Source organism: Athene noctua, chromosome 3 (genome assembly GCF_965140245.1).
Source record: "Athene noctua chromosome 3, bAthNoc1.hap1.1, whole genome shotgun sequence".
Lineage (NCBI taxonomy): Eukaryota > Metazoa > Chordata > Aves > Strigiformes > Strigidae > Athene > Athene noctua.
Genome location: NC_134039.1, coordinates 1,727,709 through 1,744,878, shown reverse-complemented (window position 1 = coordinate 1,744,878; position 17,170 = coordinate 1,727,709). Strand labels below are relative to the sequence as shown.

Here is a 17,170-nt window from a genome sequence, read left to right as displayed (position 1 = left end):
TAACTCTGCTGGCAATGGCTGAATCCTCCCAGCAGCTGTGTGTGGAGCTGCTGCTGACAGAACTGATGTTTGGTAACAGATTAGTTGGTAGGCTGCTAACGTAGTTAACAGCAGATATGAGTATTTGTTTTAGAAAAGGTTGTAATCTTCAGGAGCAGAAATATTCTGGGTGTGCTTGAAATAACAGGGGCAGAGGTAGCAGGGATTTCCCGACTGAGTTATACCCAGATTCTTCCCTCAGCTTTTCCAGAGGAATCGCTTATAAGGAGAAGAGCGATGCCTCTACCCGCACTCTTCCCGACCTGGGACTGCCAGGTTCCCCTTGTACACCGGGGAGCTGTCAAATACCCCCCTCGCCACCGGTGCTGCTAACGCGCTTCTCAGGGAGCGCAGACTGGCAGGAGTGGTAACAACACCCTGAAAATCCTTGGGGGGACAAAAGTGCAGCACCAGTAAAAATTATTTCTCTCCCTTTTAAACATCTGTGTCGAGTTTAAAGACTGAGCTAAACTCTGCTGTAGGTCACAGCCTTGCACTGGATTACTGCACAAGGCCTCGGTGGGAGCTGAAGAGCATAAGGGACCATTTACCCCTGCAGCCTGAGGTGAGACCAAGTAACCACCGTAGCAAAATCCAGCTAGCACTGCAATGAGGTAGCACGGAATAGACCTTCCCATCATTTCTCACCTGACACAAACTGGGAATAAAGCATGCAGCACCGCCAAGTAAATCGCAACAGAAGTTTTCAAGGCCGAACCCTTTAGAAAAGGCCTCTTTGCTTAAAAAACAGAAAAAAAAAGTTGAGGCCATGGCAGAGGTTGGATTCTGCAGCTTCGTGATAAAGTAAATAAATCTTTAAGAGAAAATAAGTTTCTTTATATGTTTAGAAAGAGAATTCTTTTGGAGGAGGAAACTGGCAATTGTTTTCTGAGAAAATTTTTAAGTTGCTTTGAAGAAATCAGAGCTACTACATGCAATGACAAAGCTAAAAGAAAAACAGACCACCACCAAAGCCAGATTAAGCACATTTACTTTCCTTTCACATAAAAGTGCACACACACACCCCCACACACACTCTAATGACTAGCATTTACTGAAAGCTATTTCAACAACTCTGTAAAAATTTCCTCCCTCCCAAAACGCTGAATCTCAAACACAGACCCAGTTCTAGCAAGGAATATTAAGGAACTCTAGAGGGTTGTGCCAAGCACCTCTGCAGAAATAGCTGCAGCTGTGTAAGACATTACTACCGCTCAGCTGTTCGGTGCCGCTTCTTGCCACACCCACATATACATCAATCACATATAGGTCATTTGAGAATTCCTCCTCTGCTTCAGTGCACCAGCAGCCGGGGCGGCTTAATCTGTTTCTGCAACGGTTGTCTGACTATGATCCTGTGAACAGTAGCTGAACACTCTCATTCAGCTCCAGGTCGTCACGACGGGTAACACCCGGGCTTCTGCATCACCCATTCTGGCTCGTCTACTTCAGGGCTTTTTTTCCCCAAGGATATTAAGTTATTTAGAGGTTTCTCTCAGAGAGCAGAATTTCAAGCAATTTTCTATATTGCTTGCTCACAACCCTGATTCAGCTGTAAATAGATTCACAGCTGAAAGTTCATGCATACCATTTTTTAAGCTGCGCTAAAGCTACAGGGATGCACACTGACACGAGCTGATATTAAAAATCCTGAAGTACTGCATTGTTACTCAGATACTTTTCTACAGCAGGAAATACAGTGGGTTCTGTGGGAAATTTTGGAAGAGATGTTAACCCTAGTGAGTCCAACAGACTGAACTCTCCAGGTGTCTGAAAACAGAAACATTTTCCAGTTGCAAATAGCATTGAAGAAACAGGTGCTTACCTGCTCCAGGGAGAAGAAAACAGGACTGAATAGCAAACAGGGAAGACTCCGCAGCAGGTTTCCGAGAGTCACATGAAAATTCTTGACAGGCGACACAATTTGGTTGAAAAAAAAAGTCAGCCCCTTGCCAAAAAGGCAGCTCTGCAACAGAAGATGAACAAAAAGTAGTATTGCAAATACTGCTATTCTACAAATTGTTTCTTAAGAGTGCACTAAGCCCACACATGACACACAGAAGTGCAATAATCAGTGCTGCTCCACCTCATCACTGACAGAGCTAAACACTTCTTGCACTTGTCCCTTTTCTGTTTAGAGGGGAGTGACTCGTTGACACCAACACCAGGAGTTACACTTACCACTAAAGAGGACAAGAGAGTTTCCGTGAGCACACGCAGTGCAAGTAGTTCTGTGTTTCAGAATTAAGGAGGTGACAGAACAAGGTTTGAAATGTGCTGCATGATCTGCAGTGGTCACCCTTGGAGAGCAGCTGTTCTATAAGGCCCAGAACAGCCTTAAATGCATCATTTAGAAAGTGTAAATTCATTCTTTCAGGGCTTCAAATGACAGTTGTAATGTCACTGCCTGTCCTCAGCTGGTCTCGAGGTGCCTGAGATGATTGTTTACACAATAAAAAACAGAGTGGGTATCTTGTTGCAGCACAGAATTTGTAATTTCGTAACTTAGAATACAAACACGTTCATTATTTAAAGGGTTTTTTAAAAAAATAATTCACTGGTCAATAAATATAAAACGCTTTTATACACAGAGTGCAGTTTCACACACATCGACATCCTGAGTAGGGCTCTTCATGCCCTGCACTTTGCCTAGAGTAGTACCAGCTCTAACACACTGCTAAATCTAACCAAGAATATATAGATACCCTTTCTGGCTCCGGTTACCCTGCGTACAAACCCCTCTTGCTTTTGTTTTGTGGTATTTCAGACCCACTTTGCAACGATGTAAATAGCTGCATGCGTTTAAAAATATATATTGTGAGGTTAATCTTTCCTGCGCTTGAGAGAACTAAGTAATCCCCTTATACTCCCACCTTTTGTCTGCTCTATGGGTGTGAGCTTCATTCTGTTACCACTTATTTCAGTCAGAATCAGAGGTGTTAGTTTAAATAAGGGTGTTGTGCAAAGTCAGTGCATTTTGACTGCAATGCGTTAAGGAGCTCAGATGACAGCCTGCAGAACGGGAGAAACTATCTGCGGCTTGTGGGCTACAGAGCCACAAACTGCTATTTTTCAGTACTGGGAGGGGCAAGGTAGGGAAAGCAACTTTTTCAGCAACACACGTGCAGCTGGGAGACGACACATGAACAGATCTGCAGCGAGGGACGTGTAGCAAAAGCAGAAGATACGAGCCTAGCACACTAGGTACGAAGGTGCTGTGCCTCCCTGGACACAGCGAGGTGTTGGGACTCGTATCCAAAAAACTACTCCAAGGAAAGCAAGCTGGATGGGAGTAGAGCCTTCTTGATGCAGCTGGGTTTGTATGAGGAGCATCTGCCAAAACTGCTCGAGCGGTCAGGTCCTTGAAGCCTTCCAAAAGCTGCAACCAACTATCTCAGCTGGAAGGGGATACTACTAAAGTACGTACCCAAAATAACAGGTCTTGAATTTGGCTTTTTTCTCCTCCCTGCTTAAAAGGCAAATTGAGGAAGATTCTTAATCTTCTAATTTAAAGTATATGAGAAATCCCACTGATTATGGACAAGTAATAACAACTATTTGGTTCTCGAAAGATCAGATGCTTATGGGTATTAAAATAGTGTTTTGCTTAGAGATCCTGCTTTGACATTTCTATGCTGGCAGATAAAACAAAAATCCTCCATTTCGCCTATAACCTGTGATAATTTGATTAACCAGGATAATAAACCAACATCACAGTGCTATTCTTCAGGATTTGAGGGGGTTATTTCAGAATAAAATTCTGCTGCCTTTTTCATTTAAATCAACCTAACTTCGATGATCAAAGCTCAGCAGTTCTGTCAATACATGCATGAAGGATACCTTTTTTTTTAAAAAAAACCTTCTGAATTACATTTATCTTGCTTTCATCTAATATCCTCTACGAAACTATTTATAGGTTCAGGGGAAAGGGAAAAAGAGAATGCCTGAAAAAAGCCAACCCCTGATGCTGTTGTACAGAAGTTCCAGGAGTCTGTAATTAAGCCTATTTCTCACACCAGCTGAGCAATCAGTATGTTATTTTGGCAGGTAAAGCAAATCAAGAATTCATACAGCCTTTTGTTATCAAGTTTTGATACCATGCCTTAAAGCAAGCATCTCCCAGGGGCAAAATTTCAGAACTGCTTTACAGTTTTCTCAGGGGCATACTAGTACCTCTCATCCCTCCACCTCGCTACGGGGAAAGCAGCAATACGAGTCTCTGAGGAGAATCACTGTGAAAGGCCTAAAATACTTCTGCAGATGTACCCATCGCATTGTAGTTTTAGAGACCTCCTGACCAGCATGGAAAGAAACACACTCCAGAGGTTTTTAGACCCCTGAAGCTGCCACAAATTCAGATTCAGCTCAAACTGCTCTGGGCCACAGGGCAGTGTGATTTCCAGGTATATTCTGTGTGTGAGGCTGAGGAGGAAAAGGTAGTGATGCAGCTCAAAAAGCAGTTATTTTGGAATTTGTTCAAATCCAAAATGCTACTTCTGGCAGAGAGACTAGTTGTCCAAATGCTGGAGAATATTCAAAAATACAGGGTAAACCACAGGATCGCACATCGCAGGTGCATTACACAACACATTAATATAACTGCCCTCCTTTTCTAAGTGACTGTACTTTAAAATTATTTGTGAGTGTGGGTGAAATTCATTTGTCAGACAGCATGAATGTGCTCAGCGAAGGGAGTGGCAGTTCTTTCTCAGGACTGACAACAAGAGCTGCTATAAATCCGTATTGCAGTGGAGCTGACACAGTTGCCCCACTTACACCTACGGCTCCGGCAGCTGCGGCCAGAGAAGTCAGTCAGAGGGACCCTCATTGCGGGTATGACTTCCTGCCCAGCCGTGAGCGGCCGGCAGATCAGCTCTAGCATTTCAGGGACTGCAGTCTACAAAGGTGCAAGCCAAGAATCAACACACTGGCTGGAAATGGTGATTGCAATTAAACTACAATCAGCCTGGCAGGCTGACGTGATCAAGGCCTGTCGTGTGAAAACCCCCAGCAGCACCGTTACGGACTGGTTTCTACTAGAAGATTTTAATTTGGGGCTGCGCTGGCCAGGAAGCACATCGATGGCTGGAAACCGCAAAGGCTTGGTCACTATTTTCAGAGTTTTGCAAAGCTTGGCTCAATCAGCCAGAAGCGTGGAAAAAAGTGCATAGGAAGAATGAAGTGAAAAGACATCAATGTAAAACGCACCATCTGTACTCTTGGCTTTATTCCTCGAGTTGCATACGTGTAGATTTTCCTCTGGGCTAGCTAAGCCTTATTTCAGCCTAGGAAGCAAGTGGCCTTTCTGCACTCTTGGCCTTCCCCTCCCCGGCCATTTAACAAGCCAGTCTACAACTGCTCCCAACAAGCATGACCGTGGGATTCAGCCTATGCCCTACCCAGCTTCCCAAGTACCCCGGTTCACTCTTTCAGACCTATGAAAGATTTGTAGGTATAAAGTTGGTTTTTTTGTTGTTGTTGTTTTGGGTTTTTTTTTCCCCAAGAGATAAAAGATGTCAGTATCTCTCATGGGGTTTACTTCCCTGATCTTTCTCCTTTAAAAAGATATTCCACTTCAATGGAATTAATGCTCATAGTATAAATTCAAATTATATCTAAAGGATGAATTCTGATGAATTCTGGCTACAGACAGGAAAGCCCCTATTGACTTTCCCTTGGGCAACTCAGACAAATAATAAGATTGTTTTTAATGCTGACTTCTCACAGCTGAATTTTTTTTGCTGACAGTCTGTATCTGTTGCATTTATTGCTGAGTTTCTTTTCTGCTCCAACAGTGACACTTAATCTCTTTTCCATCTCTGAGGACATCAGCCTATGAAGATAGAAACCTAAAGGCAGTAATTTATCCCAAAAATCTTTGGTGTTACTCTTAAAAGAAGTCAGATGAAAAAGTTATAGAAAGCTCTACGTTAAAAAGTGTCAAACTGAACTCTGTGGAGACAAAGAAAAAGAACACACAAAAATCAAAATGAAACTAAGGGACTAATTACAGGATCAGCCTAGTCTGAAGGCCCAAAAGAATCTCCCCCTCTCATCTCAGATTATTACTTTTTCCACACTCAAAACTCCTACTTAAAACCTCTGCCCACACTCAAAACTCCAACAATTCATATTTAAACCCTCTCTCATTCTCCATTTCCCACAGACCAAACCTTTAACAAAAGGACTAACTGATGGCAGGGACAGGCGACGCGCCGATAACCGCCAGCAGGCGTGCCCAGCCATCGGTGGCAGAGAGCACCTTGTGAACTGGATTTCACAGCACCCCAACTTCATATTCAGCTACGTGAAAACACCTCACAAGCAACGCCTGCAAATGCAACTGCATCTCTGCCAGCATCTTCACGCCGCAAGCAGGCTGTGAATTTAATTGTGGAGGTAGAACAGTAACACATTTTTCAAGGGGTGACTACAACTTAACAGACAAAACAGAAATCCTGACAGCAGTGCACCTCAAATTCATAAGTGTCTTTATAGATCGAGGTTTTTACAGCTTTCTGCACTGCCCTGGCTCTGCTTTAATAAAAATGATAGGAAAACAGTCAACATTTTCAGCACGAAAAGACTGGAAAATCCTATTTATAACGTGCACCATTTTAAGCTAAATTCATATTTGATGTACTAATGCCTTGGTTTTACAGGCTGCCCATTTGCAGGTCTCACATGAAGGTCAACATCCCACAGTGATTTCAATAAAACAGTAAAGCTTCGGGTAACTCCAGGAGAAGAGTTTTTGGATGGGTGAACTGGACACTAAAAATTCCCTTTGAACTTTGCACGGGCTGTTTCAGGATGAGACAGAAAGGTGACTCCTTTGCTTCCATTAAAGCACTCAAACTCATGAATCTTTGAAGCAGCATTTAAAGGGTTTTACTGGGAAAGGGTGCAGCGAGTGTAAACGAGGGCATTTTGGAAGAATTTCACTCGAGCACCTGCTGCGTTTCCTTTGCTGGCTCAGTCACTTTAGGCAATCTCACGGACAGGGACTGTCAGCTTCAACACCCCTGTAGTTGAAAACCGATCAAATCCAGGCAGGACTTTTTTTTTTTTTTTTTTTTGCACAGCAGCCTGGCACGATCTCTACAGCAACATTTCTCAAAAGAAGAGGCATTCTCCTTCAGCTGCCTTTGCTTTTGACTAAAATGCCAACATGTCTTATTGGCCTCCTTTCTCATTCCCAAGAACTGCAGGAGGTGGAAAACCAAAAAGGGAACATTTCAATTTGTCTTCCTATTTATAAGCAATCGCTGCGCAGGGGGAAGGTGCTGCCCACAGCCATCCTCACCCGGCCCCTCTCCCAGCCCAGTGCTCCTCTGTCTGCAGAGGTGCCAGACCACATTTAAGGCAGCTGCTTCTGAAGCTGATGTGAAAAACACCCATCATGAACAGGAGCTTCCTATTAAGAACAGCAGCAACCCTCTACGGGAGGTTAAGAGACCGATGGATCCCGGGCAGCTGAGACTCTTAACCAGCTCAGAGAAACAAATCTCAGCCGACCCATCACTCCCTGGCAGGGCCAGCAAAAATCGAGCTTTGAAAGAAGCAACAGGAGAGGGGGAGAGGCACCAGTCAGCAAAGCAGAGCCAGAAGCAACTTCCCATGCAGCGAGAATTTAAAGTCTGCATGGCAAAAAGGAATGACAAGGTCAGAGCCCACAGACACCCTTGGCAACTTTATCTGTCTCATTGCAGACATTGCTGGAGGTGCTCTAAGGGTCACCAACACGGGCTTCTCCACTCAAACCACCAAGCTTCTGGCTCAGTGCCTTTCAGGCACACACCAGAGCAAAAGCCACTCGCACTGCTCTATTTTTAGAGCAAATCTGGGGTTACTTATGGCCACAGTAGGGATAACCAAGCCTAACGCTGCCAGCATTGCCTCCAGATTAGAGACATACACACGACCTGCAGCAGAGTTTTACAAGAGATGTTCACAAGGCCCTGGCTGCAAAAGAAAATTTTGGTTGGGTGGCATAGATTAGGAAAAAGGAATGTGAAACTTCATAATTCTCAGTTTCCAGGATCACTATGACTGCAGAGAGGGAGAAAAGCCCCAAACAACAACAGAGAGTCTGATCCTTCCATGGGTAGTTCTCTACAGCCATACATCCTGCAAGCAGAATTAATCGCCACTTGCATTGAATAACGTGAGGGAAGAGGGGGAAAACCAAAGAAAAACCAAAAGAACAATAAGTAGGCAGTTCATCCTAAGGTCATTACAGATGGTTTCCAAGATGGTGAAGAGAAATGTAAGAAACAATGACACTAGTACCCCTTCTGCCCCTTCCCCTGCTCTACCAGAGCAAAGCTGGCAGAGGGGACGTGTTAGACTCTGCCTTTGTGCAAAATCCAGTGGTGTCAGCTCCACTGCCGGGGAAGGTGAGGTGCCAGGGAAGCTGACAGATGGAATACTGAGATGACTTTCTGCTCCACCAGCCCTGCAGATTTTGAAGAAAGGTAGCAAATAGCTGGAGGCAGCGACTTCTTATATTTCCTCTGACGTTTCTACTACACTCTCAGACTCAGCTTCTGACTATGCATGAGACAGCAGCTGCTTAGTCAAAAGCTTCCCAAGGAAACACAGTAACACGAGAACACAGCTCCCCAGCCTGCATCTGCTGCTGTTCTCAGAGCGGGTACTGCTGCCTGAACCCCTGCAGAATAAAAGGGGGAAGGATATGAAAGAAGTTTTGGGCTCCTCTCTATCTAGCGAGGATGATGTGGCTGGACAGCAGAGGATGAACTACTGCTGGGAGAAGACGGCCCTGGTCTCTAATCTCTCCGTTGCCAAAGTTTGGGGAGATGGGAACGTTGGGCTTGGACTTACCCAGAAGTTGGCAAGTTTATGTGGCTCCATCCATCTCCACCACTGAACCAGCCCGAGGCAAGATAAACTCTGCAGCAGCGTCAGGACTCGGTACGCCGGAGGCGGCGCGTAGGGAAGGGTTTTGCAGGAAATAAACTGACTTCAAAAAAACGGAGGTGAATAGAATCAGCAGCAATTACAGAACTATCACAAAAAGCACCTGGATTCAACTCAGCTGCATTTTTGTGCTTCTGCCACCAATAAAGTCCTACAGTGCAAATACTAGGGATGTAAAAACTGTTGTCCCATCAGCACCTCTCTAAACAGTTACGAGAGACACCCTGAGCCTCTAAGCAACATCCAATTTCTCAGTAATGACTCGAGTGCAGAGCTGTTCTTGGGAATTAACAACGGCCTGGAGGGTCCTTCAGCCTCAGGAAGGGACACTCGTCAGTGACCAAGCTCTGGAAAATCTCCACGATCATTCAGAATACCAGGAGAGGAAAACAAAAAATAGCACTGCGCTGTGTTTTTTTATACTGGGTACACAAGGTACTTTTCTATCGATGTCAACAGATACTGGATCAGGACCCAGGTGGCTGTGAGACCGCTCGGAAGAGCCTGTGGCTCCCGGAGAGGAGAGGTAGACTCCACACACCTTGCACAGGTGAACCCATATTTTTGTTTGCTTTCGAGTATACCCTGAAGTCCATGTTTGCCTGTTTTCCACATTTCCACAGCAACTGATCCAAAATATATACTTAATAAATAAAAGGAGGGCATCTTCTACATACCCCTGGGGCTGGGATGTCAGAAACCATGCAGGCCCAGGTAGCAGATGGAGTCCCTGAGCTAATGAAGCATTTAAGCACATCCTTAACTAATTTTAAGCACAGAAGTAGTCCCGCTTTAGCTCCGACTGGCCATTCCCCTTTGCTTCTAGATAACCTTCTAATGTTCCAGAACTGCTACACTGACAGATACGGGATTTTATTCAGAAAAAGCACTGAAATTCTGTTTGGCTCCCAAATTCTGGGAAAATCTTTAGTGGAGAGAATGGAGAAATGAGAGAAGAAGGAAGAGGATATTGAAGGGTTCTGAGCAGCTAGACTCTCTGCCTCTTGAGTACAGTTTATTCTGACCAGGCTATTTACTCCCAGTATTAATCTTCAGTGGTTTGTGTTCACGATACAAGTCATTTGGCTGTCTGTGCTGGGTGGGGAGACAGCAACCTGTCAGTGGCAGAGCAGCTGCACACGTCCAGGCACACAGATGGCGAGGATGCAGCTCAAGTCTCTCCTCCCTATATTTCCTTCCTATAATTTTCTTTCCTTCGCCCCCCCCCCCCCCGCCCCGACTCTTTCGGTGAGGGGAGAGAGAGATATTTGGACTTCAACGTGCTTGAAGAGCAAATTAAATTCGCCTTCTAATTACTTCCTGAGCCTCTGTACCAGCAATCTGCCCTCACCCCAGACAGATGGCAACTGCTGCTGCACAGCTGGTCTGGCACCAGCAAAGTCGGCGGGTGAATGGCAGGCAGGTGTGATGCTGGCTTGTCTCACCAGCTCCAAGGAAATCAAGGAAGAAAACCCAGCCTATTGGCTGAGGAGAGGCCATTGGAAGCTGTTCCTGCAGGGCAGATGGAGGTTTAATCAGAGAAAAATCTAATATATATTTGTCCATTGAGATCACGCCAGTTGACATCGGGCATTTAGCGGAGGACTGAAGGAGGCTGTAGCACTGGCTCTATGTACCACAGAATCATCTGGGTTGGCAAAGCCCTTGCAGCTCCTCCAGCCCAACCACAAACCTCCCCCTGACCGTTCCCAACTGCCCCAGATCCCTCAGCGCTGGCTCAGCCCGACTCTTCAACCCCTCCAGGGATCCCGGGGACTCCCCCCTGCCCTGGGCAGCCCATTCCAACGCCCAACAGCCCCTTCTGCACAGAAATCCTTCCTCAGAGCCAGTCTGGTATCTTCTCACTCCAAGGAGCTTCTACCAGACCTCTTATTTTTTATTAACTTAGAATATGTGTACAGATATGTGTGTATATATACACATTTTAAGTGTCTATTTCCATGTACTTACATAAAGTTGAATACAATGGTTCTGCTACTAAGCACAGTCATGATCGAATACCTGCACCAGCAGCAACATGACTAACAGCCTCCCTTCAGTTATTCTACAGCCAGAATACAATGTCACTTTATCAACCACCACGACACCGCTTTGTCCCAGCCTGCCACTGTCATGAGCAGACATGAAAGCCTCAGGACCATCTTGAGGGCTAAACTGGTATCAGCTGAAAAGAAACATCCTGACTACAAAAAGGAGGAAAAAAGGAACCCTGATTCATCAATAAAAAGAAAAGCCTAAAACTTCTTCCCCATTCTCCTCTACTTGGTAAGAACAACGAGTTATCCTGGACTACCCAACTAGTTCACAACTTGGCTAAAGTTCTACACAACTTTAAACTTTTTAAAATAAGACCCTTTTTAGTCTGGGTGGTGGTGGTGTCTTTTTCTTCCCCATTTTAATTTGCCGGGTTGTCCTGAGAGACTTTCACTGTTGTGTCTTCACTCCTACCAAAATCTCCATGGCTGTTGAGATTTTTGCTCACAAAGCGATGGATGGGTTTGTTTCCAAAGGAAGGGTTACTGCCTGCTGAGAGACCACGGGCAGCCCGCCCCCTGCACAGCACCCTGTGAGCTCTGGGAGCGTGTCCCCAGACACGTGGACAAAAAAACAACTCAAACAAATGCCCCAAGTGTTCACCTCTCACCAGGCAGACGAGAGGGAAAGAGCTGCTGGAAAACACAATACCAGGCAATGTAAAGGTGAACATTTTGCAAACTAACACATAGTCCAGGCTCACAGGAACACTCTAGTTCTGCCAAAACACGACTGCTGCCCTAGTGTTAAATGGATTTATTTAAACCAGTCTAAGCTTTTGCTTAGATACTGTCACACTGGGCAAACAAACCCCTTTGCGGATGCAAGCGGGAGGGTTAAAGCAGTGATGGGTCCAGGGATCCCTCCTGCCTGGGGCAGATGAGGAGCAGCCATGCCAGCGCTACGAGAAGCCATTCTATTCAAGCAAAGTTTTTAACTCAAGCTTTCTGATGTTGCCTGGAGTGGGTTAGGGAAGACTCGCACAGTCTAAGCAGACATGTGCAAGACTTAACCACTGGCAGACGGGCGGAATGAAAGAGCTGGGCCAAAGGCTGACTCTCCGTGTTCTAACCACCAGCAGCAGCCTGTAAAGCGGGCGGCAGCACAGCATCTTTGCTGCGTTTTATCCAAGTCATTCAGCAAAGCCTCAATGCAATTTTCTGGTGGCGCAAGGAAAACACAAACCTACGAACTTTAACGCTATTTCCGCAACCCTTCTGTGAGCGGGTAACAACCCAACGCAAGTAGGAGTCATTTAAAACCTAAACAAAACTGCCTCTTCAACAAAAGATGAGACGGCCGGAGAATTTTCAAGCTTCCACGAAAACAAAGGCAACACCGGAGTATTCTAAGTAGTTGAAGGGCAACATAATTTAGATTTCAGATCCCAGCTCAACTGGAAGATCTTACTACACGTGAAACCAGATTTGGGGAAATCTTATGAAAACTCTGCATTACAACAGCAAAATTTAAGGGATAACCAAAGAGAAGGAAGAATCTGGATATTAAGGCACACTGTAGAGCTTATCAAAAACATTGCTGGTGGGCACTAGTTAAGTGCTTTGATGATGAAGTTACCTGCAGTCTTGTTTGTCACTGTTCTGCGTTATACAGACACACAATCATCTGTGTAGGGTTTATAATGAAGGGGGAGACAGAGAGAGCCTTTTGTCAGGGCCATAGTATTTACACTGGAGCATCAGTTATTCCAGTCACAAAAAAAAAGAAAAAAAAATGTGAATCAGAAGAAACCTGAAGAGCGATGGCCAGCTTTGGTAGCGCTTCCCTTCACTGAGTAACAAAGAGGCACATAAAACAGGGAGGCACCACAAGCTGAGGCGTGCGGGCAGGCGGGGGACTCTGAACCTACCCCGAGCTGGCACCCCCAACCTCCCCCTGAAGTTATGGCTCAGTCTCTGCAGAATTAGCGGCGAGAGCACGGCTCCCCCACGCCAGGTCAGAGAACAATGCTGGAAAGCTGCCACGGGTTCAGATGCAGAGAACAAAGAGGGGGGAAACCCCAAAGAACACAAACCCCAAATCTGAAAGCTGCTCGAGAGGCTGCACCAGCCTGAGCACAGCTTCTCAGAGTTTTTACGTGGGGAAAACTCTCTCTGAGCTTCAGTGGCAACCGCATCTCAATAAAAATTAACTACAAGTCGGACAATTTTTCCTCCGAGTTTTATCAAGCAGGCTCCCAAGCATCTACAAAATTAGTTGTATTTAAGGATTTTGAACGATTATTGGCTGGGTTTTTTTGCATTCTTCTCTAATCGGTCATAGACTCACCAACCAATATCTGACTAAGGTAGGTGCTGTGGGAAGGCAGCACAAAAACAGGTAATTAAGCATAAGCAAAACCAGAAGCATATGTTCTCTCACGGTATGTTCTAGGCACAAACATTCATGGGTAACTAAAGAGTAGCAAAAGCGTTTCAACATAATCTCATAGCAGCAAGCCAGACGACTCAAAAAATTCCTCCCTATTTCCCTTCATTTTCAAACGACGAGGGAGAAAAAGGCTTTTACAAGACGCCACAAAAGGCTGGCAGACTCCATTTGTTTCACACAGAGTTGGTATCCGACTCTGAATACTGAAGACCTCACCAACACGACAACAACGCAGCGGTCCCCAAGGAAAGATGGTCTGAGTCGCTGCTGCTCCATTCCCCACACAGAGTCGACGCAGCTTTTTGTATTCCTCAGTACTCTATTTAAAGGTAATTAAAAAATTACTTCCCTGAATCAAAATTAATTCTGAAGCCTCAGAAGAAGTTGAAAGCCTACTATTAATATTATATGACTGCTATAAAAAACTCCTGGTTTTTTCCTTCTGTTTGTTTACCTTATATATACACACCAGGAACGTCCTGGGTTTGCTGAAATATTCATGGGATGATGTTTGGTAGCTCTTATCTGCTAATTAAAGGGCAGAAGAAAGACACTCTAAAAAGTTAATTTGATATGATAGCGATGCTCAAGGAAGTGAAAAAAAAAAACCACACGAACAAAAATAGCCCTCAAAAGCAAAAAACAAAATCAAAGACAAGGGGATCACTCCCTTCCCCAGAGCTCCTCAGTGATGGAGCAGCCTGCAGGCAGGTCCTTCAAGAGCTGAAATAATCTGCTGCCTTTCTAAGGTTGGCGGGATTTGACCAGAAGGCTACAGGTTTTGCCGATGAAAGAAATGCAAGAGCCTGTCTTGCTGGGATCAGAGACTCACAGGCTGGGCTGGATCCGACTTCCTATAGAGAAATCAAACAGAAATAAAGAAGGGCATAACCCCACGTGGTTTCCTTTCACAGTAATTCTCAAGTCTTGAAAACTTGGGGTGATCCCCCTTACACATATTTGTTCTTCGTTTTTACCAAATTTGACTTCCACCTTGGAAAAAAGCTGAGAAAAAGGAGGTGGCCAGAGGCTGGAAGAGAACACCGACCCGCCCGGAAAATGAAAGATTAACACAGATGCCTTTGTGTTCACAGAAAACATGCAAACCAGGCGCTGCCAGGGAGCCACGAGCACTGCAACTGAGATGCTGCAGCAGGCACCCAGCGAACACACCGGAGACAGGGATTTTTGATCCAGTAAAAAGCTCTGCTGGTTTCTATTTCAATATAAATGTCCTCTGTGGACTCAAGGGACTCTCCAGGCTTGCTATACCCTGTCAGAGGAAGGCTCTTCCCCCAAGAAGGCGTTAGCCAGACTGGCTCTTTAAAATAAACAGCTGGAATATCACCCTAAGGGCCAAATATAAAGGGGGTTTGGTGACTGAAGCAGAATTAATGGAAACAAAGACCAGATTTCTGCTCTTTGGCAAGAGTGATGGGTTGACTTGGTGAGGTTTTAAACTGCTTTAGCTTAAGGGTTACATCACAAGGCCCAGGTTTTCCGGGGAGGGAGGAAAGAAAACTGGAAGGTCGTTTCCCTCCCTTGCTGGGACAAGGCAGGAGGTCACAGGCACATCAGGCTCTGTTGTGCCAAACATCCACCTTCCACTCCAGTACCAGGGAGCTGCACTGACGTACAGCAGGGCTGGCAAACTGCATCCCCTCCTGAAGGCCAGATTCATCTCCAAAAACTCAATGCAAAAGTGTAAATGCATAAACGTTACTCGACTTCTCCACACTTGTTCACCTGCACTTAAATTTCTTATTCAAGCGCTCCCTCAGAATTTCCCCAGGTCTGTAAGATGACAGGGTAAGCCCCAGCCCATCACACCACGCTCAGCACCTACAAAGCCAGGAGCATCGAGGTTTGTGTGTGACAGAGCCAGACTCACCATTCCGAGGCACCCCCTGCTACCACCCAAAGCACCACAATCCATTTGACTTCCTCTCAGGAAGCAAAAAACGTAATAAATTAAGTGTTGGCCTGAGAGGGAACTGCATCACTAGCATGCTAAAAGTTTTGTGCTTTGTTTCCGAGGTAGGAAGATAAGGGCTTTGCTGTGGAGTCAGCAAAACAACAAGGTGTTTTTAAAACATAAGCAAAGTGAGTCTCTCTTAAATGACTTCAAACATCCCCCGTGACTTTGGACACCTGACCAAGGGCACCATCTTTCAGCTTTATTCCAGCACACCACGCTGTGCTCCTCAGAGGTCAGAACCATCTTCAAATTCCACTAAATCCACTGTTATTTCCTGTTCTTTAATCTATCAGCTTAATAAATCTGCTCCGTTACGGTCTCATTTGTAGAGGCAGGCAGGAGACTGTGCAACACAGCAGATGTAGGAGTTAAAAAAAAAAATAGGCGAGGGGGTGGGGAACTTAAGCAAAAGGCTTTTATTTGCTTGTATCTGGGATCTCCGAATGCGTGCTTGAAGCTGCAGGGGCCAGCCAAAGGCTAAACTCCCTGTGCCCCTCCAGGAGGAGTCCTCCTCATCACTGCAGCCGTCCCAAACCACGATGTGATGCCTCTAGACTTCACATGGGATCATACAGTGGCAGAGAGCTGGGTCATACCCAAAGCTCAAACCACCGGGGACCCTGCCCTGAGTTATGTAGATACTGCTCAGCAGGACTCGTGGATAAATTGCCATTCTGAGCTCTTCAGGGCTCTAGCAGATATATCTCACCAGGCTGTGGAAAGCTCAGGCTGGAAGAGCAGGAATTCCAACAGACACGTCAGCTGCTCCATTGGTCTTCACAGCTACGTAGCATTCCCCGCGTTCCCCATAAGAGCACGAAGCAAGAGGCATTGGGGGGAATGTCCTAGTAGCACAAAGCACATTCACCCTTCCCAGCACCTGCTGGCGACGGGATCATCACACAGCAGCTGTCCAGGGTCTGTCTTCACCAAAAGAATGTCCTGGATCCAAAGAATGGCAAGCCCCATGCCCTCTGGCCACCAGCTGTGTCTGCACGAGAAAGGCATCATCTAGATCCCTGATGTATCCTTCTGGAAGTCACACAGAATCCCAGAACCATCTGGGTTGGAAAAGCCCCTGCAGCTCCTCCAGCCCCACCATGACCCTCCCCCTGACCGTTCCCAACTCCCCCAGATCCCTCAGCGCTGGCTCAGCCCGACTCTTCAACCCCTCCAGGGATCCCGGGGACTCCCCCCTGCCCTGGGCAGCCCATTCCAACGCCCAACAGCCCCTTCTGCACAGAAATCCTTCCTCAGAGCCAGCCTGACCCTGCCCTGGGCAGCTTGAGGCCATTCCCTCGGGGCCTGGCGCTGGGGCCTTGGTCATGTCCCATCCAATCCCCTGAACAAGACACTCGTTAGGGAGGGCGCGTGGCAGAACCTGCCGAGCAGCGGCCGCTGTTTTAAGAGCACTGGGTCAGCCTTCATGCTCAGTCTGTTGAACATCGTGGGCTGCCCGTGTATCTATGTCTGCGTATGTCTAAGCACCCATAGAGAAAACCAACGGAAAACCGAGGAATGCTTAGAAAAGAGCCTAGTTCAGGTAACCGCCCTCTGACATCCCCAGGCTCTGCCTCCAAACCTCTGCTGCCGACAGAGAGCCCAGTCCAGGCTGTAGCCTCCAAAGGGCAGGGAGTGCTCCAGCAGCTGGTGCTCAGCAGTGCAATGCTCTGTAATTTCAGTGTGCTTTCACCATTCTTCTTGCCATCACAGGTTCTAGGCCAGCAAGGAACCGTTCTACTCTGACCATTTATGGGGGAAGAA

The 17,170-nt window shown here is 46.2% G+C and overlaps 1 protein-coding gene across 5 annotated transcripts in view; it reads right to left on the bottom strand.

Moving 5' to 3' along the window:
• Window positions 1–17,170, bottom strand: part of LOC141958827 (proline-rich protein 5-like) — a 213,013-nt gene that overhangs the window by 187,823 nt on the left and 8,020 nt on the right. For all 5 annotated transcript variants that reach the window (XM_074901753.1, XM_074901755.1, XM_074901751.1 and 2 more), the window contains one exon: window positions 1,865–2,005. The gene's annotated coding sequence lies outside the window, so the exon portion shown is untranslated. The remainder of the gene's footprint in view (window positions 1–1,864; window positions 2,006–17,170) is intronic.